Source organism: Lissotriton vulgaris, chromosome 1_1, assembly GCF_964263255.1.
Source record: "Lissotriton vulgaris chromosome 1_1, aLisVul1.2, whole genome shotgun sequence".
In the NCBI taxonomy this organism is placed as follows: domain Eukaryota; kingdom Metazoa; phylum Chordata; class Amphibia; order Caudata; family Salamandridae; genus Lissotriton; species Lissotriton vulgaris.
Genome location: NC_141685.1, coordinates 2,125,614,426 through 2,125,638,416, shown reverse-complemented (window position 1 = coordinate 2,125,638,416; position 23,991 = coordinate 2,125,614,426). Strand labels below are relative to the sequence as shown.

The following is a 23,991-nucleotide window of genomic DNA, read 5'->3' as shown; positions in this document are numbered from 1 at the left end:
CTAATCTGTTCAGACCCAGCTATATGCAAATCAGTCTCCACCCTGTGCTTCATGGGAACAGTCCAGCCCGAACTGCCAAGCCAGGTCTTCCCTGAATCAGAAACAAACATCCTGTGACCAGTTTTAGGGTAACACCCCTCATCAGCCAGGCTAGATTGAATCCAGTGACACAGTGATCAAGAGACCCACGTCTGGGCACATTTTGCACATATATGTACCAAAATGCACTGGCAGCTGACACGGGTAAAAGCGGTTGGGCAAGAAGGGGGAAGTCAACAGACGAAGGGATAAGTAAAATTCAATAAAAAAATATTAAAACCACTTACCTTGCACTCAGATGCAGCGAGTGCAAGGTATGTGGTTTAATGAATTTTTATGTTTAATTTTACCTATCCCGTCATCTGTCGACATGCCCCACCGCTTTTACCTGTGGCAGCCGTCACTTCCAACATGGTACATGTACATTCGAGCTACGTAGATGTGGAGTTTGGAATAATATATCTATAATTTCCTATATGCACCTACCTTTCAATATTTGGTCCCTCGATCTTCTTGAACCATGATATTCTAGGGGTCGATGTTCAGTAGAACAATACTAACAGGAGATCAGCTGAGGAATCCTCATTTATTCCAAGAGTTGATATATTTTAAAGGCTGATAGTATGGTTGATAAGGGATTTTCTAGACCAGTTTAAGTTATGAGAAGAAATAACAAATAGGGATCACCTTCTAATAAGTACTGTAATCAATGTCATAAACTGAATGCAGAGGATAAACTAGATTACCAAACTAGAATTGCAATACAGCAGTTATATAGTAAAGAGAACACATGTCTGGCTGCTAGGCTGGAACATCATAATAATGTTGCGGTTGTTACTGAAAGTAATGTTGGGTGGATTTTAACCCTGCATTTGAAGTTTATTTTCCTTTCATTTTGTGACCTTTCCATTAAGCATCCACTTTAGTCTGAATGTGAAGTGTTGGACTTTGCCAGTTTTGCAGGGTCATTCTAATACTTTTTGCCTTCCTCCTGGATTGTTTTCTGACCTGTTGGTGATTTTACGACTCTGGGCACTTTACCACTGCTGATCAGTGTTAAAGTGCATATGCTCTCTTTGTAAATTGTTGGTATGGATTGGTGTTTCCATGATTGGCTATTTGTTTTACTCATAAGGCCCTAGTACAGTGCACTGTGTGTGCCCAGGGCCTGTAAATCAAATGCTGCTGGTGGGCTTGCAGCACTGATTGGTCCACCCACAGAAGCATCTTGTAAAATATGATTCTGTCTGCCATTATAGAGCCTGTGTGCAGTCTGGGACTGCCATGTCGACGTGGCAAGTGTACACACTTGACAGTCCCTAAACCTTCCCTTTTCTACATGTTAGTCACCCCTAAGGCAGGGCCAAAGTAGCCCTGTGGGCAGGGAGCATTGTATGTGAAACGTAGGACATGCCCTGATGTGTGTGGCATGACCTGATAGCCTTTTAATCGTGAAAAACTAAATTGGCAGTATTTCACTATATGTTCCCATAGGCCGGAATGGGAAGTTAGTTTATAACATCTTAGAAACCTAACTGACCCTATGAACAAGATGGAAAAATAAAGTTTAGTGTGCCTGAACTCAGAATGTTAAGATGCATCTTTTAACCTCTTCCCCGCTCATGACTGAACCACGCCGTCATGAGCCACGGGCGGTGTGTGCTCATGACGGCGTGGTTCCGGCATGCTGCAGCTGTTCCGCCCACACGGCACTGAATCCCCACCTGCGCGGGTAAATTAGTGAGTGGGCGGAGTCCTGAACCACGAAGGCATGAGCACAAGTCGCCCGTGCCTAATGGTGGCATGGTTCTGTCACGAGCATGGCGGCACCATGTTTTCCCCCTCCCCCTCAGCGCCGCAGCAGAATTACCGCAGCAGCCAAGGGGTTAATGAGGGTTATATTTACATTCTGTGTTTGAAAATGCAACTTTCAGAAAGTAGGTATTTTCTTGCCTAACCTTCCAGTGTGCCTCTGATAGGTTTGTGTATTGCATGTCTGGCTTTTGAATGACAGGGGCTGGAGGGGGAGCTTGGCTCCAAGTCCGATGAGTCAGGGCTGGGCTAACTAGGCTTGATCTGCATTTGGAGTGGTGCGAAGAGTAGCATCTTCACGAGAATAGGGCTGTTCCTGCCTTCCACAATGACGGCTCCGCCCCCCTGTGGTGTGTCTGAAGCCAGGGCCCACACTGACAAAGGAGGTTGTTGTGCACTTGCAAAGTGCCCCACAGAATTGGTTTTGGATGGGTACAGACACTCTCTGCCTTCAGAGAACAAAGGATTTTGGTTTATAAAAAGAGGGGCCCAGACCCCAGACTTTTAGATCACTTCTGGGAAATCAAGAGGAAACCTTTGCCAAGGAGAAGAGCAGGATAAGCTGAGGAGGAATACTGCCCCTCTGCTTTTTGCTGTCTGGGGTTGGCCTGCAGTGGCTGCTTAGTGGCTGCTTGCTGCTAAGGAAAGGAGAAAAAGGACTTTTCTGTTTGCTTTGTCACCTGTTTGAAGAAACGATCTCCAAGGGCTTGAAACTGAGTTTGCATCCTGTTCTGAAGTCTCAGGAACATAAAGACTTCACCACCAGCTCCCCTCAATTGCCTTGCTGGGAATTTCAGCCTGCAAAGAGGTGCCTACTGCTGTTTAGGACCTCTGAAGACTGTTTGTCGCTGGAAGCTGGGAAATTGACGCAACACTGAAGAAGCGTGTTGCATCCGCACTGGTTTTCCAACGTGTCGCCGAAGAAACCTTCCAGCGCCTACAGCGGCTCAGGAAATCCCCACCGCTGCACCGATCCCGACGCAAGCCTGCTGGGAGGTTGCACGAAGACACACATTGTACCGGATCGACGCATCTCATCGAGGTGCCAAAGACTGCTTCATCGTTTGGGGTCCGGTGTAAAAAACAGACGCATCAACTCCCCATGCAATAATAAACTAACGCAACACCTCCCCTGCACCACAGTAAGGAACAGACTCATCACCTCCCCTGAGTGTAAGGAACAGACACATCACCTTCCCGGCAGCCATTTTCTTTGCTTTGCATGACGCAACTATTGCACTTTTGAGAAGTGTCGCATTTACAACTTGCATTGAACTAAATTATTTCTACCATTTGAAAGCCTTATTTTTAATACTTTTCAAGCAAAGTAGCAAAAAAGCCCCCTGGTTCAACGATGACCTTAAGAAATCCAAGAAGATCTGTCGGACTCTCGAGAAAGCCTGGAGAAAAAACCCAACCACTGACAACCTGGCCACCTTCAAGAACGCCACCCGCAAACACCACCAACTGATCCGATCCACCAAGAAATCAGCATTCAAGGATCGACTTGACAACAATGCCCAAAACAGTAAGGAACTATTCAACATCGTCAAAGAATTTACCAACCCCACCGCCGGCACCAACGACATCACTCCCTCTCAAGACCTCTGCGACTCTCTATCCTCATTCTTCTACAACAAAATCGCCGATATACATAACAGCTTTGAAAACCAGTCAGTACACCAGCCCACTCCACCCACCTCCGAACCAAAACCGCACTCTAACAACCTGTGCGCCTGGAACCCAATCACCACCGAAGACATCATCCGCCTTATGAACTCCATCCACTCAGGATCGCCAACCGACCCATGCCCCCACCACATTTTCAACAAAGCAGACTCCATTATCGCACCCCATCTCCGAGATGTCATCAACTGTTCCTTCAACTCAGCTACCTTCCCGGAAAGCTGGAAACATGCCGAAATCAGCGCCCTTCTGAAGAGACCCACAGCAGACCCCACTGAACTTAAGAACTACCGCCCCATCTCGCTCCTCCCATTCCCTGCCAAAGTCATTGAGAAAGCCGTCAACAGTCAACTCGCCGCCTTCCTCGAATCCAACAAATCCCTCGACCCTTCACAGTCCGGCTTCCGAGCCAAACACAGCACCGAAACCGCCCTCATCGCAGCAACAGACGACATTCGAACACTACTGGACAACGGAGAAACAGTTGCCCTCATCCTACTCGACCTCTCCGCAGCCTTCGACACAGTCCGTCATAGCACCCTCATACAACGCCTCAGCAACATCGGAATAAAAGGGAAAGCATTGGACTGGATCATCTCATTCCTCACCGGAAGAACCCAGAGAGTCCGCCTCCCCCCTTTTAGATCAGAGGCCACCGAGGTCATCTGCGGCGTACCACAAGGATCTTCACTCAGTCCCACCCTCTTCAACGTATACATGAGTCCCCTCCATCCATTGCACGCCAACACAACCTCAACATTATCTCCTACGCAGACGACACTCCGCTGATCCTATCCCTCACCAAAGACCCAAACACTGCCAAAACCAACCTACACGAAGGGATGAAAGACGTAGCCGAGTGGATGAAGAACAGCCGTCTAAAACTAAACTCGGACAAAACGGAAGTCCTCATCTTAGGATCATCCCCCTTTGCCTGGGACGACTCTTGGTGGCCACCAGCCCTGGGAACCGCACCCAGACCTACGGATCACGCACGTAACCTTGGCTTCGTCCTGGACTCCTCCCTCTCGATGACCAGACAAGCCAACGCCGTCTCATCATCTTGCTTCAACATCCTCCGCATGCTCAAAAAAATCTTCAGTTGGATCCCCACCGAAACAAGAAAGACGGTCACCCACGCACTGGTCACCAGCCGACTGGATTAGGGAAACACCCTCTACGCCGGAACCACAGCCAAACTACAGAAAAAACTCCAACGAATCCAAAACGCCTCAGCCAGACTCATATTGGACATCCCTCGGCAAGCTCACATTTCTGACCACCTAAAAGACCTCCATTGACTCCCCGTCAACAAGAGAATAACGTTCCGCCTCCTCACCCACGCACACAAAGCCCTCTACGACCAAGGACCCGATTGCCTCAACACGCAACTGTCCTTCTACACCCCCTCCCGCCAACTACGATCGTCCAATCAAGCCCTCGCCGCTATTCCGCGCATCCATAAATCCACCATGGGGGGAAGATCCTTCTCCTACTTAGCGGCCAAAACCTGGAATTCTCTCCCCAACCACCTCCGCCTTACACAGAACCACCTCGCCTTCAGAAAGTAACCAAAAACATTGGATATTCGATAAGTAAAGCACCCCCCCTCCCTCAAGCGCCTTGAGACCCTCTGGGTGAGTAGTGCGCTATACAAATCTCCGAACTTGAACTTGAACTTGTTTTGGTTTAGATAAAGATTATTTATTTTTCTAAACTGGTGTTGTGTCCATTTGCAGTGTTTTCACTGTGTTTTACTGTATGTGTTCGCAAACACTTTACACACTGCCTCTGAGATAAGCCTGTCTGCTCTTGCCAAGCTACCAAAGGGGTGAGGAGGGGTTATTTTAGGAGTGTATCCCCCTTACCCTGACCAGAAGCAATGGCCCCCTACTTGGACAAAGGTACCTACCTCTGCCATCTAGAGACCTCCGTTTCTAACATGAAGTTTATTTAGAAATACGTCTCCCTTTTTTTGTTATGTTATATATGTTATATTTATTCTTATATAGCGCATGGCTACTCAAAAAGAGTGTCCCACGCTTTTGATAATGAGACCTACAGCAGAATAACACAACACAGTAATAAAAAAACTAAGTAAAGAACAGAGCAGAGGAAAAACAGCCTAGAGGGCAGACAGCCAGGTTTTAAGGCCCTTCCTGAAAGCAAGTAAATTAGTAGCTCCGCGAAGTGTCAGCGGCAGAGTATTCCACAGCTGTGGCGCCAGCAATCCAAAGGAGCGGCCTCCAATGCGGGCTCTCTTTACACGCGGCACAGCCGCCAGAAACAGAGATTCTGATCTGAGAGAGCGGGCCGGGTGGTAAAAGGCGAGTCTCCTTTGGAGGTACTTAGCTCCCACAGCATGAAGAGCTTTATAAGCCAAAGTTAACGCCTTGAAGGCAATCCGTTTTCGGATAGGCAGCCAATGTAGGGTCTGCAAAAGGCCAGCAGCGCTGGCTCGCCTGTTTAGGCCATAAATGGCCCTCGCGGCCGCATTCTGCACAACTTGAAGCCGCTGCAGCAGATACTCTGGCAGGCCCAAGTAGAGGACGTTGGAGTAATCCAATCTTGAGCCGATCAGAGCCTGCACAGTCAGCTTCCTGTGTTCCTCAGACAAGAGAGGCAGAAACTTCCGGAGCATCTTGAGGAGGCCGAAACATGTACCCGTCACACCTAGGATCTGGGACCTCAGAGTCAGACCCTTGTCCATCTTGACCCCCAAGTTCTTAGCTAATTGGGATGAGCAAGATGGAGGGAACATGTTAATGGGCCACCAAGCCTGCCAGTCCGGATCCGATGCACACCCGAAGAAGAGTACCTCAGACTTATCTGAGTTGCACTTGAGGCTGTTCAGCTGGAACCAATTAAAAACAGCCCCAAGGCAATCCCGGATACTCTCTCTCCATCAAAGTCTCTTCCCTTCTTACAAGAAAAGAGGAGCTGGGTGTCGTCGGCGTAGGATACGATCTGGGCCCTGAATGACTCCGCCAACGCCGCCAGAGGGGCCATAAACATGTTAAAAAGAGTAGGGCTCAATGCAGAGCCCTGTGGAACCCCGACTCCCAATGGCGGCATCACAGCAGAGTCTGGGGAGGCCCAGACCGTTTGTCAGCGGCCAGCTAAGAAGGATGAAAACCAGCTGAGCACCGTCCCCCGTAGGCCAATCTCATAGAGTCTTGCGAGAAAGCCCTCATGGGGGATGGTGTCGAAGGCCGCCGACAGATCTAACATAACCAGCATGGCTTTGCCCCCAGAGTCCAGTACCTCTTTAATGGCTTCTGACACCTCCAGGAGCGCGGTCTCCGTGCTTAGATTGGGGCGGAAGCCGGATTGAGTGGCATGCAGAATCTCATGAGTTTCCAGAAAATTGGAGAGCACCGTGTGCACATGCTTCTCCAGAATTTTCGTAAAAGCCGGCAGGAGAGAAATAGGCCTGTAATTGGCCAGAACCTCAGGATCGAGACCAGGCTTCTTCAGCAGAGGGATGACCATTGCCTGCTTCCAGGCCTGCGGAACCACTCCCTGGCTCAACGAGAGATTCAGGAGTGGATTCGCCAGCAGGTTTATAACTTCCGCCATTTTTGCCAAGAATTTGGCAGGGCAGGGGTCCAGAGGCGATCCAGATTTAAGATTGCCCATAAGCGCCAAGGAAGCAGGGGCTGAGATAGATGGAAAAACGGCCAGCACAGGGCCCAGGGGGGCCGATAAGCCTGAGTCGTCCTCGGGGTTGGTCAGCCCCACGGGCGCCTCCAAAGTAAAAGAATTCTGGATAAGTTTAATCTTGCTAGTAAAGAAGTTTGCAAGATCAGAGGCCCAGGACTCAGAAGGCACACCTTGGGATGCATTAGATCGAGGGGCCATAAATTCTCTGACAATGGTAAAAATCTCCTTACAGGAGTTAGAGGCAGCCTCTATCCTCCCTGCAAGATAGGCTTTTTTTCCTAGGCGTATGTCCCAATGATAGGCCTTAACCGCTGTCTTGTAGGTCAGCCTTGCCACAGAATCATATTGTGATCGCCAGGCTCTTTCAGCTGCCTTGCACTGCTGCCAAGCGGTCAACAGTGCCGCAGTGAACCAGGGAGCCGAAACACTCTTGGATGTTGAGCGGGGGGGTCATCCCCGGGGCCAGATCATTTAGCCTGTCTAATAGCCATGCTTGCAGAGATTCCAGATCCCTCTCCAAATCTCCTGTAAGGGGGCATGGGTCATCCAGGGCGGCCTGAGCCAGCATAGCTGGAGTCACTCGATGATATGCCCTGGGAGCTCGGCCCTGCTGCTGAGACACGGGATTAGACGGTTTCGCCGTGCCCCTGACCAAAAATTTGGCTAGTCTATGGTCTGACCAAAGCACCGGAATAATCTCCTTCACCTCCAGGGGAGATGTTGAGAAGACCTGGTCAAGAGTATGTCCCTTGTCGTGCGTTGGCCCCCGAAGATAAGGGATCAGGCCCAATTGGGCCGTGGCCTCCAATAGTTTGATGGTATCCGGGTCCGATGGCTCATCCATACGGAAGTTAAAGTCCCCGGCCACAATGCAGTGTTCTGCTTTCAAGGCCAGCCCCGATATAACCGACTCGAGCTCTTCAAAGAAGGTTCCAGGCGGGCCAGGTGGCCTATACACTAATAGACCTTTAAAGGATTGGTGGGGCGCCAAAGTGATGGAGAAGGCAAGGGACTCAGAGCCGCGGATGTCATCCACGGGCAGTATAGAACATGCCGCGCATTTCTTCACCACCAATGCCACTCCACCACCCCTTCCCTTGAGTCTATCCTTCCTGAAAACATTGTAGTCAGGAGGAATGGCCATAGCTATATCGGGATTTGAGAATTCCCCCAGCCAAGTCTCAGTCAACATAAGACAGAGTGGCTTTTCCACATCCAGGAGATCATAAATGTCTTGCGCATGTCTGCACGCTGAACTGGTGTTTAGCAGCAGGCAGGGATACCCAGCACAGTCGATCTCTTTATTTGGAAGCGAAAGCAAAGCTGGGGCGCCATCCACATCCAGGGCAACGCGTCTTACCCCTGTAACGACCGGGGAAGACAATGAAGCAGCCACCAGAAGGATTTTGAAAAAAGCGTAGCTCACGCGATGTATATCGTAGCGTGGGGGGCCCAGGAGCGCAAATGCCCAATGGCTGAGCCCAGCCCGCTGCCCCGCTCGCCTCCGGGACGCTGACGGGCGCAGACGGGCTGGACTCTGGCGTGACTTCGGCGGTGATCCGGCGTACCCGCCGAAAGTGCATTTTCCAGTATTGGGATAAAGGGATTCATACTGTGAGCTGGTGAGTTTCCAAACATAGGGCATGAGCAAAGATGACCCATCTAGAAGCTTCCCTGACTCAGCAGGGGCGGCTGGTGAAATTTTCAAGTGGTGGGGCGCAAACTGATTTGCGAGTGTGGGCCCCAGGCCACACAGGCCGGCGGCGACCCCTCCCCTCTTCCCCTCCTCCCCATACACAACACTCAAAGAAATGTATTCACACACGCATACACACAAACACATCCATTCGCAACACTCTTCACCAAACATTCATGCATACACGCACGCTCGCACCAAATACTTTAAAATAAAAGAAAAACGCACACACTTACCTTGCTGCCTGTCCCGGTCCGCGCCACCTCTGGGCTCTGCTCCCCACACGTCACAGGCTCACAGCGCCCCTGGCCAATCCTGGCGCCAGGGGCACAGGTACCTTCTCCCCCGCAGCACGCCCATAAGGGCTCCTAATGGGCATGCTCAACGTGGCAAAAACACAAGCGCGCATGCGTGGGCACGGGTAAAAATTCACCCTCCGTCCCCACGCATGCGCACTTGTGTTGCCACCTGTACAAACATGTCAATCAATCAACATGACGCCAGACCGCCCACCCCTTCAGACTCTGAAGGGGCAGGGCGGTCTGACATCATGTTGATTCATTGACATGATTGACGCCGAGGGAGCTGCGGGCGGCTTCGGGCAGGTGGGGGCTATGCCCCCACGCCCCAATGGACGAACCGCGCCTGTGACTCAGATGTGGGGCTTGGAGGAAAGTCGTGAACCATGCTTAATTTGTAAAAAATAAAAAACTGCACCTGCCAATGACACTACCAACACAACTCCTAACCATCATACTCCTACAAGTGTGACAATTCTGACTATTCCAAGCTCCCAAAGCTATAAGAACGGCTAGGGCGGTAGGTATTAGTCGTTTTTAATGTATATTGAAATAGTAAACAACTGTTGTTGTGCTAATCTTTGAATCATATAAACGGTGCTACCATTTGCTAGAGTGTAATAAGTGTTCTGTGCTAGTGAAATGTAATGCATAATGGTGCCAGTGACCTGTAACGTTCAAGCAGTAAGTGAGATCATAATAATTTTTGAAGCCCACAGATTACCTGGTATGAATAGATTCTTGGTAAAGTTAGATTCCATTTACTATGTATGCATCGACCATCTCTGGGGAATGTAGTAGCCTGTGCCCAGATCCAGGCACTATGAATTCTTCACTTATACATATTTCTTGCCGGGGTATCCGACACGTCACACATTTCAAGACCTGCAGCTCAAAGTAGAAACAGCTCACACAAAGCACAGGAGGTGAGTAAGAAGATGCCCTAAGCTTCTCAGGGCAATATGTGTTTCTAAATAGGACCTTTAACCCCCTTCCTCTTTAAGGAGCAGGCCCAGGTAGCCTCTCCGATACGTGTGTCCCCTGGGAACCAGATGCTAGCTGGGGGATTTGTTTATGGATGAACAAGGATGTAATGGAAGGCAACCAAGTGCTCTACATGACTCTGGCTGGTTCCTGCTTTCTTGAGATTTTAGAGTAAAGGCTAGTGGGCACTATTCTGTCACAAAGCTCCACTGTAGAACAGGGGGTGCACCATACCACCACAAACATGACGATACGAACTACGAGACATTTATTAGTATCTAGTTTACCATTAGGGCACCAGCAAAGGTAAACTAGATCTACCCTTTGAAAACCAATACTTAAGTCACTGCACAGCAAGAATCCATCTCTCTCTCTCTCTCATCGCATGACGCCTTGAGTCAACTGAACCTCTAGCAGCAGCGCTGTGTAATTCAGTCTGGTGAGAATTGCATTGCTAGAACTTCCAACTACATAAGTCTCATAAATTTTGTCCTTCATTCAGCTCCATCACCTGGCTCTTTTTGCTTCAGAGTGGGCATATCGAGGGTTAATGCTTCTTTAATGGGCCAGAGAACGTGGTTGGACCCGCTGAGCTAAACAACCTCCACTCTGTCAATCTGATTGTTTGCGTATTCCATTTCCTCAAGCAATGCATGCCAGTCTCTCTACTGATGGGGTTAATAGGTTGCTATTTTAATTTAGTATTGCATTTGTGTCTCTCTCAAGTTGATTATCCTCACACAACCATCACCTGACTGCACAGCGAGCAGATTGATCGTGCTGTGTTTTAATATGGGGTTTTATATGCCTCCCTCACGGTCAGTTCACACACTCAGCCATGCCTGTCATCTCTGACAGTCCTCTCTTTCCGGATCATGAATACTTTTTGCCAGTGCTTTAAATCGGCCGGTACTCACCGGTACTTGGTACCAGCACTTTTTAAATTCATCACTCTGAGTACCAGCTCTTCTCTACTGCCGAGGATAGTACCGGTAGTCATGAAAAAGTTGGCTCATTGGCTGAGAGTGCTATTGAGCAGGAGTGGAACATGTCTGGCAGCCAAGGCACCACTTCAGTAGCCCCAATCTGAGCCCTAGCTGAGCTTTTCAGCAGGGCTCATTTGAATAATGCCCGGTGCTCACCATCACGCTCTACTTGACCGAGTCCATTCAGGCCATGTGCTGTCAACCACATTCACACTATCCTCTATGTTGTAATCCAAGTAAGCAGACAAGGTAGTTGGTAGGAAGTTTATTGTAGAGAGACAGCTTGAACAACCACCTCCAGCTGAAGACAGGTTATAACAGTTACATAGAGCACATACAGAATGTTACATGTATCATAACAATTCCAATAGAGAATACTACACACCTTCCCCCTTTTTAAAAAAATCCAAAAAAAACAAAAAGAAAAGAAAGAAAAACAAAGAAAACTCTCAACAAAGGTAATCATGCAATTTTACAGGAATCTGTTTAACACGAGAACTTTTCCTTAAAACTAAACCAGTAACATCAGCCTTTTGTAAAACAGAATTGTCCACGTTTCCATCATTAACAACTCTAGAGGAAACATCTTGAGAAGAATTATCCACAACAGGAATAGGCAATCCAAATTTTGATTCTCACATCCAAAGGTATCTAGCATGGCAGAGTAATACACATCATCTTTCATGATAGAATTCTTTGACCTGTTGTCAGAATGACCCACAAAGGAATCATTATTACTGGAAGATGAAGCTGAAAGTTGATCCCCATCCAAATTCAAACCTTTACATAAAGAGACTCTTCTAAAATTCCATACCTTACCCCCCTCAACACGAACAGCTTTAGAAAAAATGTCAGTTACCTTACATGGATCAGACCACTTGTTCCATTTATTCCCAACAGAACTGCCAAACTTAACTCGCACAAAATCTCCAACCCTGATCTTCCTACAACGGTTGTTTAAGGATAAGTAGCTGTTTTTCATCTTTTCTTGGTATTTCAAAACCCTGTCCTTTACCTTATCGCAATCAAAAGAAGCTTCGCAAGGCAGCTTAACTTTCATCCACCAAGGAAGAAGTTTTGAACCAGGTTTCCTACCTCTAAGCATCTCAAATGGAGATAAACCCGTAACCGAATTGGGCGAGATTCGATAGGACAAGAAAGTGGCACACAAGGTTCTTCTCCAATCCAAATTACTTTTAATGGCCAACTGGATGGATTCCTTAATAACCCTATTAAAGCACTCCGTTTGACCATTAGCCTGGGGATTGTCATTTGACACTGTTTTGTGCACAATACCACACCTTTCAAGAAAGGACACAAATTCTTTACTGACAAACTGCGGACCATTGTCAGACACGATTTCAGCTGGAATCCCCTCCCTGCAAAAAACCTTATCTAGAAATTGAATCACCTGAGTAGAACCAATCCTGTCAACAATCTTTAGTTCTGGCCATTTTGAAAAGTAATCAATAAGTACTAATGCAAACACATCCTTATGAGTGGACAAATCAAGAGGTTCAATGATATCAATTCCTAACTTTTTCCAGGGACATGTGACAAATTCAATAGGAGAAATGTCCACAGACAACGGTTTGACAGTTTTGTCACTTTTAGCACAAGGAGAACATGAACTGACCCAATTGTCAACCATTTTATCAATTCCAGGCCACCAGTAGAACTCACGAATACGTCTCTTGGTACTGGACATACCCATATGGCCTTCATGAGCCATGGAAATGATTTTTTTTCTCTCAACACAACTGGAGGAATAATCTTGTCACACTTAATTATGAAACCCTGATCGAACATAAGTTCATCTTTCACCTTATAAAAGGATAGAATATCACCAGACAAGTATCTTTCTTGTGGCCAACCGTGTTGTAAATAATCAACTACACAAGATAAACTGCTGTCATTACACATTGCTTCTCTCCAAATAATCTCAGATATGTTATCAGACAGACCTGTAACATTACAACAATTAACATCATCAATGTTAAAAACTACATCTGAATCACTTCTCAAATTTTCAACACTGATGGAATTAACCAAGGGTAACCTGGACATGCAATCAGCATGTACATTCAAACGACCAGGAACATACTCAACTATGCACTGGAATTCCTGCAATTTAGCAGCCAACCGAGCTAAACGCGCAGTTAGAGTTCTACCACCACCACCTGCTGCCAACATGTTAATCAAAGGCTTGTGGTCAGTTCTTAGCCGAAACCTTGTTCCCCAAATTAATTGTCTGAAATGTTCAGAAGCCCAGATGCACGCTAATAATTCTTTCTCAATGGTAGAATAGTTGTATTCAGCGCCTCGCAAAGGTCTATAAGCATACGAAACCACATATTCCTCACCTTTATCTTTCTGCATCAACACAGAACCCAAACCTATATTGCTTGCATCCACACATACTATGCATTCTTTACCCAACTCAAATGGTCTTAAAAAATGAGCATTAATGACCTCTTGTTTCAATAAATCAAAATCAGATTGTTCCATACAAATTTTACATCTTTTTTTTAACAAAGCTCCTAGAGGATGTACTTTTGAGGCATAATCCTGGACAAATTTACTGTAAAATTCAGTGAGACCCAAAAAATGACACCAATTTTTCCTTACTCGATGGTGCTGGTGCTTTTGTTATGCTTTGAATATGATTACGTTTGGGTTTAATACCCTGAGAGGAAATTTCATGGCCAAGATATTCAACTTTGCTTTGTCTAAATTTGCATTTAGACAATTTTAATGTCAAACCCTTTTCCTGAACACATTTAAAAACTTTTTCAAGGTTCTTATCATGGTCTTCAAATTTTTTTCCATAAATCAGGATATCATCCTGAAAGGCAATTGCACCCTCACAACCCTCCAACACAGTTTTCATGAGCCTTTGAAATACAGATGCTGCACTAGCTAAACCAAAAGGCATTCTGCGATATTTGAACATACCCTCAGGTGTAATGAACGTGGGTAAAAATGTTGATTCTTCGTGTAAAACTACTTGATGATATGCACTAGCTAGATCTAATGTTGAGAATACACATGCACCTGAGAGAGTAGAAATAAGCTCATGTATATGAGGTAAAGGATGCCTGTCAATCCAGATCTCCTTGTTTAAACTCCGAAGATCAAAACACAAATGAAGTTCACCATTGCTCTTAAGGTATAAAACTACTGGAGAAACCCATGGTGATGATTCAACAGGTTCAATAATCTTTTTGGCAACAAGATCGGACAAAATCACCTTCAATTTGTCACGATAAGCCAAAAGTAAGTTTCTGACCTAATGTCGAATGGGAATGGCTGATTCTTTAAGAATAATGCGGTGTTTAAAATTAACAAAAACTCCCAAGTCATCAGTGAAAATGGATGAAAATTTGTTCTTCAATTGAACAATAAAATCATTTTCAGGTGGAACTACATATACTGGTGGAGAAGCATTAGGGTCAAGTTTAATGCCTAAATCATGTTGATGAGGACAACATAATATGGATGCACCTTTGGTAGCAATATATACTTTCCCTCTAATTGTTCTGTCTTTAAACTTAATATCAGCCCACATGTACCCCTCAAGGTCAATTTTTTTCCAGAATACCCACCAGGATGTACATCAGGTGGAAGCAATTTCGTTGAACCCCAAAATCTGTTTAACACATTTTTGCCAATGATAGTATACCAAGCACAGGAATCGATAAGCATTGATATTTCTTCACCGTTGATAATAATAATGTCAGTAGGAAAACCCTTGCATTCAGAATCTCCAACACATAATAAAGTGTTGATTTCAGAAGGTTGCTCAAGACCTTCACATTCTTCATAAGACAATAAATTTACCTTTTGTGAGAACTTACACATTTTGTTAAAATGACCTGGTCTCTTACACTTTATACATATCTTGTTCCAAGCTGGACAACCTCTGTAGCTCCCTACATGATCGTTGGCTCCACATCTGTAACATATAATTTGGGATTTTTTAACAAAAATTTTATTTTCCTTACCAAAGGTCTCTTTTTTAGGAAGAAATGAAGGTTTCTTATAGTTAGAAAAAGTTTTAACTAAAGAAACTTCAGGAATTACTACTTTGTTTTTGACTTCTTGGCCTCTGATTTCACTTACAAACAATTCAGATTGTTCAATACCCTTGGCAATGTTTAACACAGCACTGAGAGAAGATTCAGTACCCATCCAAAGACTTTCTTGAATTTTTTTACTTTTTGTGCGCATCATAATCTGATCCCTCAAGACCTGTTCAAAGTTTATAGTTTCAAAAGAACAAGAACCTGCTAAAGTGCGCAATGCAGCTACATAGTTTTCAATGGATTCATCCTCTTTTTGTACTCTAGAATAACATTTAAACATTTCCATGACAATATTGATTTTTCTTCCAAATCAAATACTTAATTGCTTTATGACAATTTCAAAAAATGTTCAGGTCTCCAGCACCTACATTTTCAATAGGAGGCAAGTTCTCTAATTCTTTAAGTCCTGCACCTCCTAAACAATTCTTTAATAAAGCTAATTTCCTTTTTGGGGAACATCCATCTTCTTCTATAACATCTACGTAAGCTAGAAAAGTTGGATACCAAAGATCCCATTCCATTTTAGGATCACCAGCTATGGGCAAAAAATGTGCGGGTGAAACAATATTATTTGACATTTTTGCAGTAAAGAATGAATTATAAATCACAATAAAATTTTAGGATTGAAAATTACATTTAACATGGAGGAGGAAATAACATTATAATTTCACAAAATAATAAAAGTAGTCACCGAAGTCTGTGATGTGGATAAGAAGATGTAGATAATATCCAATGTAGGTGATGTTCAGAAACAAAAATATTAGGTAAATAATGTTCCAGTACTTCGTTAAGGCAATTTCCAAGGAAAAGAAAGAAAACGAAGTAAAAACAAAAGTTACCGATGTAAGATCGTGGCAGTTACCATAGAAACGAATGACTCAGGAAAATTAAAATGGCCACTGGAACGCACACGTTAAAACGTACGTAAATACGTAGTGCACGCAATCACACTGTCGGGTCGCGTTGTGAAGAGACGCGTGTGATGACACTGTTCTTCGAGAAGACGAAGAAAGAAAACAGAGCTCGTTCCAGTGCTTGAGCACGTTCCAATGCTTCGGGAAGTTTTAAACAATGCGCTTTTGAGGCAGATAAGCAGTACTTGGTAATAAATAAAAGTATGTTGAAAAATAAAGTCAAAATGCAGCTTTACACGCAACACCAAAAGCGTCTTAAATAGGGCTATGAAATCTTTCGTACATAAAAGGAAAGAAAACCGGGAAAACGAACATCCAACTCCCGCTGGTGCAATCAAGGCACATAAAACAAAATGAACTGCCGCTGGTGCAATCTACACACAAAGGAATAAAAGAGATGAAATAATACCTCTTACTTTCTTTAGCTGTAAAGGCGAACGCTGTCTCCCAACTTCTTCCATAAGGTTTTGAGAAGAAAAAAAATAATTATTTTAAAGAAATACGTGGATTCTTTCTCAGATCTTCTTTCTTGATCCCGATCGTTGCCAAATTTATGTTGTAATCCAAGTAAGCAGACAAGGTAGTTGGTAGGAAGTTTATTGTAGAGAGACAGCTTGAACAACCACCTCCAGCAGAAGACAGGTTATAACAGTTTCATAGAGCACATACAGAATGTTACAAGAAGAATGTATCATAACAATTCCAATAGAGAATACTACACTCTGCATATGCACAAACACAGGAATCCTGGCAGTTCCCTGCCAGAGGCAATTAAAAATGCCATGGTGAAGAGTATAACATGGCGTTTAACATACTGGAGTCTTTTATGTGTCTGCTTATGTTTGTGTGTTTGTCTCCATTTGTATGCCTATTTTTTGTAAGAAAAAAGCGAGAGAGAGAGAATCAAGACACTCTCAGGGTGTATGAGTGGCACTTTGTGTGTACATGTCTGCTCGGCGACAAAGGCTCATAAATAACGTAATAGGGAGGGTTGGTGGGTGTGCGAGTGAGTGGATGCATGAGTGAGCAAGAGTGGATGTATAGATGGTTGGATGGATGAATGGATGAGTGAATGGATGGATGGATGGGTGAAAGATAATAGATGATTGGATAAAAGGGCGGATGATGAGATGATAAGTGAAAGATTGGATGGATGAATGAAAGAGAGGGCGGATGGATGAAAGACTGGCTGATGGATTAGTGAAAGGAGGGATTGAGTGTAAGGGTGGATAGAATGAAAGGGTGGATGTTATAAAGGAGTGAAAGGGTTGATGGATAGATGAGCGAAAATATTGATGGATGAGTGAAAGTGTGAATAAAGAAATGGATGAGTGAAAGGATGAATGGATAGGTTTATGGATGGATAGGTTGGGATAATGAAGGGTAGGCAGACGGAATGGTGAAAAAACTGAATGATGGATGAAAAACTGAATAGACAACAGAATGTAAAGGGTAAATTGTGAACATCAGCAGGTAAATGGTAGGATGTAAGGCTAAATGGATAGATCCAAGGGAAGTGACAAGAGATATCTTCTGGGGAGGGTCATGATAATTTGCTTCATTTGCTTGGTGCCGTAAGAGCTTTGGTTCGAAGTGGGGGTATTTTCAGTTTCTTACTTCTCACATGCTCAAAAGTATTAAGTATGGTGCCAAACAGCAATTAGCAGTATGGTATTAAGAAGGTGCAACTATTGCAACAAAAGGAAATGTTGACATATTATTGCATTTCTCTTATATTTTGTGTAATTAGTTAGCCTGCTTTGTTTATATAAACACATTTATCATATGTTTTGGTGTATGCTGCAACTATTATAGAAGTCGTTAAGTATCATCTTGTCTTGCCCTTAGCCCCACCCCTAGGCCCACCCACTCACTACATCTCTAGCTCATTATAATGAGTACCTGCACTTATTTTTTCCCCTTTAAAGCACTGCTTTTTGCAAAAAAAAATTCGCTATGTGTTGCTCACACAATTCCAGGCACCCAGCTTTCTTGCTCTGTTTTCTTGCTAACCCCCTTCCCCCCCGCAAGCCTTTCTTGATTAAGATAACTTTTTTTAGTGTTTAATTAAACTCTTGTTCCAAACTTCTAAATCTGTGTTTCCTATGCAACCCTGGATAAAAGCTATCTTTAAGACCTTCATTAAGGTTCCTTTGCTTTTCTCCGTAGAATAAATCCCCACAGTCATTATCGTGAAGAAAATGTCGGCCACTATTTTCCATCCTTTTGCATAACACCTTTCTCTCCTCTCGTGCGTCTGTCAGGCTCTGGAGAGGCCGCTGTTTCATTTGCTTCTATACACTGACCAATGTTTAGCCTGAGCGTCTAAAATCTCGAAGTTCATTGAACCCCAAGCCACGCGCACAGGCAGCGATTGGGTAATGCACGCATCCATTTGCTTAAGACCAGGGGTTGTGCAGACATGTCTTGTTGGGGGACTTAGGGTGAAAATACTGACGTACTACACTGAGCAAGGTCATGTGCCCAGATAATCAGAATATCTCATCTGAATATATGTACATGATTTACGATGTTCAGAGTTCTACATTTCTGATCAGGTGCCCAGCGCTATTTGGGCTGAAAGGGCTGGAGCACCACCCGTCGTGTGGGTCAGCCCGGACTGAAGCAACTTCCAGGGCACACACTCAAATCACTGACAGAATATCAACGTCAAAATATCGGAGGTGGAATATTGACATCAAAAATATCAAAATCCTATCTACATTAAGGTAAGTACAAAAATATAGAGAAAAAAATATTGTTGTAAAAATTATCGTTTTTTAAAAATATTTAAAAATAATATTTAAATAAAAAATACATATAATTAAAAGAAACAGTTAAAATACATTTAAAATTATAAGTACTACATATAATTAAACATGTACATATTAAATATAATATATATATACTATATATATATATATACGTAATAATATTTGCAATTAATTACTCTAATAACTTATAAATTGGTAAATAATAATTTATAAATTATAAATACATACATACACATGCAAGAACAATAGAAATAAAAATATCAAAACTATATATAATTAATTTTAAAAATTAATTTTAAATAAATAAAGCACTACATTAACTAAAACAATAAATATTGGATAGCGTAGGGGTAAAAATTACCATTCCAATTCCAGAGGTTGCAACAGTAGGGAAAGTGTTGGCTAGCGTAGAGATTAAAATGACTATTCTAACTCCAGAGGATGCAACAGTAGGGAAAGTTTGGATAGCATAGGGGTAAAAATTACTATTCCAACTCCAGAGGGTGCAACAGCAGGGAACGTGTGTGATTTAACCATTATTTAATTATCAATATTCAAAACTAAAAAATATATTTACTTAATTACAATTAAATTACTTCCCACCCTATTACTGTTAGAAGGGGCGGCCCCAGAGGTCAGGTTATGTCTACCCGATGGCTCTGTGATCCACCTCTCCTGCAATAATGCCGAGCCTTGACGAGAGGTCCCACCTGGGAGGACTTCGAGTAATGAATCGTACACACTGAGACCACACCACACTTACGAACGGACACCACACTGTACGGTTTCAGTAACACGTTCTTTATATGAACAGGAAAAGGAATCGGCACTCTTATTTACAGGCAATCGAGGGATCGCAAAGTCTCATAAATTCGGGTAACAGGGATCCTCGAGCTGGGGGGACACGGGAGATGAAGATCGTACTGGATGTCCTACTCACTTCGGGTTACTCAGTTCGTGGTGGCAGCGTCGATGGTCTAGCCAGGCCAGAGACCTCCTCGGGCCGCGACAAAGTCCGCAGGGCTCGGTTCCTTAGGAAGTTCTTGAGGAGCCGCAACCACGTCAGCTGGGCTCGGGAAGTTTGATGAAAATCTTTACGATTCAAGATCGAGCCGCGACGAGGTCAGCAGGGCTCCGATGTTCCTGTTCCGTAGATGCGATGAAGAGCCGCGACAGCATCAGCAGGGCTCGAAGAGTTCCAAAGTTCAGTTTTCCCCAAGGGTCAGCAGCGATCAGATCAGCAGGGCTTTCTTGTCCAGGATACAACTGCCCGCTAGTTCTTGGGCGAGCCTTGATATAGTCCAGTGGCCCTTTGATGTCCGGACCCTTGCAGGCGGAGGTCTTAGGCCTTGGGGGGCTGGTCGTTGGTGAGGTCCGGCGGTTGGCTCTTTGATATCTTTGAGGATGCGTCCGGGAATTCCCAGACGCCCAGCAGGGTCTGGAGCCAGCACTCTGGGAGGCCAGAGGTGCGATCGAAACCGGCTCCCAGGGGATGGCCAGAGGTGTGACAGAAACCAGTCTCTCAGGGGAGGCCGGAGGTGTAATCGAAACTCCCTGTCTTCTCTCACTCGGGAAGCCCTCACCCTCCCAGCGGGGGCTGGCGTGTCTGGAGTCTGAGTGTCGCTGGGGCTGGGGGTCATGCTAGGCCCAGGGAGAAGGGATCTCTGGAAGGGAAATGGCTGCCGGTGGGCCTATGGGGCCATGCAGTGTCTGGCGCGCAGGGCCGGGGAGGAGTACGGGGGTATGCCGGGGCTGGTCGTCAGCGTTTGGGCGGACATGGATGGGACGACCAGGGATTTCTGGGTGCGCGGCTGAGCTAATGGGGCGCTGAGGATCTGGGGGAACCACGCCACGAGGCCAGGTCCAACACACGTCCCCCCAGCTGAAAGGCGGAGAGAACTACCCATCCCCTTGGGGGTTCTCTGCACTGAGGCGGAAGAATCGGGACAGGCCGTCTGCGTTGGCGTGGTCAACACCAGGCCGGTGCTCAACAGTGAAATCCATTCCCTGGAGGGAGATGGACCATCGCAACAATTTGGGGTTCTCCCCTCGCATTTGCATTAGCCTCCGGAGGGGTCGGTGGTCGGTTTGGACCCAGAAGTGAGTACCGAACAGGTAGGGCCTCAGCTTCTTCAGGGCCCAAATCACCGCGACGGCCTCCCGCTCGATGGTGCTCCACCTTTGCTCTCGAGGGAGTAACCTCCGGCTAATGAAGGCCACTGGATGATCCAGGCCTTTTTTGTTCACCTGGGACAGGACGGCTCCGATGCCATGCTCGGACGCGTCCGTTTGGATCACGAACTCTCAGGAGGAGTTGGGGGCCTGTAACACAGGAGCAGTACACATAGCGTGTTTCAACGCTTCGAACACCTCTTGGCAGGCGGGGGTCCAGCTAACTTTCTTCGGCTGGTTTTTGGAGGTCAATTCTGTGAGGGGAACTACGATGCTGCCATACCCCTTTATGAATCTTCGGTAGTATCCCGTGAGCCCTAGGAACGCCCGCACCTCCGTCTGGGTGGTGGGGGCCTCCCAGGTCTCGATCGCATCGATCTTGGGTTGGAGGGGTGCTACAGACCGCTCCCGACCTGGTGCCCCAGATAGACCACGGGCCCCTGTCCGATTTTACATTTGCTGGCTTTGATGGTGAGACCCGCCCTCTGCAGGGCTAACAGGACCTCCCGGAGGTGGAGGAGATGTTCGGACCAGTGGGAGCTAAATACCGCAATATCGTCCAGATACGCGGCACTGAATTCTTCCAACCCCACCAGTACCTGGTTAACCAGCCTCTGGAAGGTGGCGGGGGCGTTTTTCATTCCGAAGGGCATCACCCGGAAATGGTAGTGACCATCCGGGGTGGAAAAGGCGGATCTCTCTCTGGCTCCCTCTGTCAGGGCGATCTGCCAGTATCCGCTGGTCAGGTCGAAGGTGCAGAGATAGCGAGCAGACCCTAGACGGTCAATGAGCTTGTCTGCTCGGGGAATGGGGTGAGCGTCGGTTCTGGTGACTGCGTTGAGCCCGCGGTAGTCCACACAGAACCTCAGCTCGGGGGCAGCAGCCTTTGGAACTAGAACCACGGGGCTGGCCCAGGGGATGTCGGAGGCTTCAACCACCCCCAGGGCTAGCATCTTGGAGACTTCTGCTTTGAGGCAGGCTCACACTCTGTCGGGAATGCGGTAGGCTCTGTGCCGTACCGGAGGGCTGTCCCCGGTGTATCATCGTAGACGCACCAACTGGTGACGCCGGGGATGAGAGAGAAAAGGTCCGAGAACTGTCCCAGTAGCTGGCGACAGTCCTCGCCCTGCTCGGAGGTGAGGGAGGGGGAGAGACTCACTCCCTCTACGGAGCCATCTTTTTCCTTTGTACACAAGAGATCGGGGAGAGGATCCGTGTCCTCTTCTGCTCCGTCTTCGGTGGCGAGGAGTAAACTCAACTCGGACCGCACAAAGTGGGGTTTAAGGCGGTTCACATGAAGGACCCACAAGGGGTTCCTGGGGGACTGGACATCGATGAGGTAGGTAACCTGGCTCTTTCGTTACACCACTTTGAATGGCCCTGTCCACTTGTCCTGCAGGGCACAAGGTTCCACAGGGGCCATCACCTAGACTTGTTGTCCCGGCTGAAACTCGACCAGAGTGGCATTCTGGTCATACCACCTTTTCATTTCTTCTTGACTGGCCTCGAGGTTGGCTTCGGCCAGCTTTCGGAACTTCCGAGTCTGGTTTCGGAGGGCCAGAATGTATCGAAACACATCTGGAGGGGGGAAAGAGACGCCGTCTCCCACCCTTCCTTGACCAGGCTGAGGGGCCCCGGCATGGGGTGTCCATAGAGCAGCTCAAAAGGGCTAAACCCCAAGGACTTTTGGGGAACTTCTCGGTACGCGAACAGGAGGCAGGGAAGGAGGACGTCCCATTTGCACCTCAGGGGCTCCTCGAGACCCACAATCATTCCCTTGAGGGAGCGGTTGAACCGCTCAACCAGGCCGTTACCTTGGGGATGGTATGGGGTGGTGAACTTGTACGTCACCGCACACTGTTGCCAGAGGGACTTCATGTACTTGGAGATGAAGTTCGTCCCTCGGTCGCTCACTACTTCTCGCAGGAATCCCACCCGGGAGAAGATCCCCATGAGGGCCCGCCCCACTACGGGGGCCGTCACCGTTCGAAGGAGCATGGCCTCGGGATATCGGGTGGCATGGTCTACCAGGACAAGGCTGAACCGGTGGCCTAAAGAGGTCTGGGGGTCAAGGGGCCGCACAAAGTCTATTCCCACCCATTCAAAGGGGGTACTGACCACGGGGAAGAGTTGGAAGGGAGCTTTGCGCCTCCTGCCGCTCTTTCCGCTCGCCTGACATGTGGGGCAGGACTTGCAGTGGGCCTCCACATTGGAGCGCATGTGGGGCCAGTAAAAATGTGTGACCAGACCGTGGTACGTTTTTTCTTGTCCCAAGTGTCCCGCCAAGGGCACGTCATGGGCGAGGTTCAAGAGAAAGCCGCGGAAACGTAGGGGTACCACCAGCACCCGGGCTGACCCTAGTTCGGCGGACTTTTACTCGCTATACAGTAGGCCGTTTTCCCAATAGACGTGGTGGGAGCCGGTCTGGTCACCGGCAAGCTGGGTGGCGGGCTGCTGCTGCGACCCCACTAGAGAGGGGCAGGAGGTCTGTTCCAGGCAGAACTCTTCTCGAGAGGGCCCCCCCTCCTGGCGCCACTGGGCTAGCTCGGGGAGGTCGTCCGTGTTCAGGGTTGATTCATCGGCAGGGCCCAGGGAACCTGGGTCGGGGTCACTGCTCTCGCTGGGAAAAAGGTCTAGGCCTTCGGTTCGCCCGCTGCCCTCCGGCTCGGCGGGGACAGGGCGAGGGTTCTCGGGTTCCACCCCTCGGGGGCGGAGGCTCGGGCGGTCATGGATCGTGTGTTCACGCAGGCCCACTCGGGCAGGCCCACCATCTCTAAGTGAGTCCTCCGCTCTACCTGCTTCCACGGGGAGCTCTCCAGGTTGTTACCCAGTAGACAGTCCACGGGCATCTCGGTGCGGACTGCTACCCATAATTCCCCGG

The 23,991-nt window shown here is 46.9% G+C and overlaps 1 protein-coding gene across 1 annotated transcript in view; it reads left to right on the top strand.

The window, feature by feature from the left end:
* LOC147751703 (carbohydrate sulfotransferase 1-like) overlaps window positions 1-23,991 on the top strand; it is a 202,168-nt gene that overhangs the window by 37,422 nt on the left and 140,755 nt on the right. The gene's annotated exons all lie outside the window — the stretch shown is intronic.